Source organism: Nerophis ophidion, linkage group LG10 (assembly GCF_033978795.1).
Source record: "Nerophis ophidion isolate RoL-2023_Sa linkage group LG10, RoL_Noph_v1.0, whole genome shotgun sequence".
In the NCBI taxonomy this organism is placed as follows: domain Eukaryota; kingdom Metazoa; phylum Chordata; class Actinopteri; order Syngnathiformes; family Syngnathidae; genus Nerophis; species Nerophis ophidion.
In genome coordinates, this window is record NC_084620.1 from 72433804 (window position 1) to 72436152 (window position 2349).

Here is a 2349-nt window from a genome sequence, read left to right on the forward strand (position 1 = left end):
CCCCACATGCTCAAAGTAATGTAGAGGGTATGATGGACCCCACATGCTGAAAGTAATGTAAAGGGTATGATGGACCCCACATGCTCAAAGTAATGTAGAGGGTATGATGGACCCCACATGCTGAAAGTAATGTAAAGGGTATGATGGACCCCACATGCTCAAAGTAATGTAGAGGGTATGATGGACCCCACATGCTCAAAGTAATGTAGAGGGTATGATGGACCCCACATGCTCATAGTAATGTAGAGGGTATGATGGACCCCACATGCTCAAAGTAATGTAGAGGGTATGATGGACCCCACATGCTGAAAGTAATGTAAAGGGTATGATGGACCCCACATGCTGAAAGTAATGTAAAGGGTATGATGGACCCCACATGCTCAAAGTAATGTAGAGGGTATGATGGACCCCACATGCTCAAAGTAATGTAGAGGGTATGATGGACCCCACATGCTCAAAGTAATGTAGAGGGTATGATGGACCCCACATGCTCAAAGTAATGTAAAGGGTATGATGGACCCCACATGCTCAAAGTAACAAGTGCACACCGAGGTTCTTTATTCAAATAAGAGCAGACTTTATGACTGACTACATTCACAGAGGTGCTTAGTAAGGCACATGTTCTACACTTCATGTTGTCCAACATGATCCATCCACGGGCTGATTGTTGGCAGTAAAAAGACATCTTGTGAGAGTGGAACCTGGATGTAAGAACCCTGCGAGAGTGGAACCTGGATGTAAGAACCTTGTGAGAGTGGAACCTGGATGTAAGAACCCTGTGAGAGTGGAACCTATATGTAAGAACCCTGGGAGAGTGGAACCTGGATGTAAGAACCTTGTGAGAGTGGAACCTGGATGTAAGAACCCTGTGAGAGTGGAACCTGGATGCAAGAACCTTGTGAGAGTGGAACCTATATGTAAGAACCCTGGGAGAGTGGAACCTGGATGTAAGAACCTTGTGAGAGTGGAACCTGGATGTAAGAACCTTGTGAGAGTGGAACCTGGATGTAAGAACCTTGTGAGAGTGGAACCTGGATGTAAGAACCCTGTGAGAGTGGAACCTGGATGTAAGAACCCTGTGAGAGTGGAACCTGGATGTAAGAACCCTGGGAGAGTGGAACCTGGATGTAAGAACCCTGTGAGAGTGGAACCTGGATGTAAGAACCTTGTGAGAGTGGAACCTGGATGTAAGAACCCTGGGAGAGTGGAACCTGGATGTAAGAACCCTGTGAGAGTGGAACCTGGATGTAAGAACCCTGTGAGAGTGGAACCTGGATGTAAGAACCCTGGGAGAGTGGAACCTGGATGTAAGAACCCTGTGAGAGTGGAACCTGGATGTAAGAACCTTGTGAGAGTGGAACCTGGATGTAAGAACCCTGGGAGAGTGGAACCTGGATGTAAGAACCCTGTGAGAGTGGAACCTGGATGTAAGAACCCTGTGAGAGTGGAACCTGGATGTAAGAACCCTGTGAGAGTGGAACCTGGATGTAAGAACCTTGTGAGAGTGGAACCTGGGTGTAAGAAACTTGTGAGAGTAGAACCTGGATGTAAGAACCTTGTGAGAGTGGAACCTGGATGTAAGAACCCTGTGAGAGTGGAACCTGGATGTAAGAACCCTGTGAGAGTGGAACCTGGATGTAAGAACCCTGTGAGAGTGGAACCTGGATGTAAGAACCTTGTGAGAGTGGAACCTGGATGTAAGAACCTTGTGAGAGTGGAACCTGGGTGTAAGAAACTTGTGAGAGTAGAACCTGGATGTAAGAACCTTGTGAGAGTGGAACCTGGATGTAAGAACCCTGTGAGAGTGGAACCTGGATGTAAGAACCCCGTGAGAGTGGAACCTGGATGTAAGAACCCTGTGAGAGTGGAACCTGGATGTAAGAACCCTGTGAGAGTGGAACCTGGATGTAAGAACCTTGTGAGAGTGGAACCTGGGTGTAAGAAACTTGTGAGAGTAGAACCTGGATGTAAGAACCTTGTGAGAGTGGAACCTGGATGTAAGAACCCTGTGAGAGTGGAACCTGGATGTAAGAACCCTGTGAGAGTGGAACCTGGATGTAAGAACCCTGTGAGAGTGGAACCTGGATGTAAGAACCCTGTGAGAGTGGAACCTGGATGTAAGAACCCTGTGAGAGTGGAACCTGGATGTAAGAACCCTGTGAGAGTGGAACCTGGATGTAAGAACCTTGTGAGAGTGGAACCTGGGTGTAAGAAACTTGTGAGAGTAGAACCTGGATGTAAGAACCTTGTGAGAGTGGAACCTGGATGTAAGAACCCTGTGAGAGTGGAACCTGGATGTAAGAACCCCGTGAGAGTGGAACCTGGATGTAAGAACCCTGTGAGAGTGGA

The 2349-nt window shown here is 47.6% G+C and overlaps 1 long non-coding RNA gene across 1 annotated transcript; it reads right to left on the reverse strand.

Moving 5' to 3' along the window:
• Positions 1-534: 534 nt before the first annotated feature.
• LOC133561265 (uncharacterized) lies at positions 535-1075 on the reverse strand. The gene is made up of 2 exons (XR_009808623.1): positions 822-1075; positions 535-731 (listed from the first exon to the last, which is right to left on the reverse strand). It is a non-coding gene; the product is annotated as an uncharacterized LOC133561265 (long non-coding RNA).
• Positions 1076-2349: the final 1274 nt, after the last annotated feature.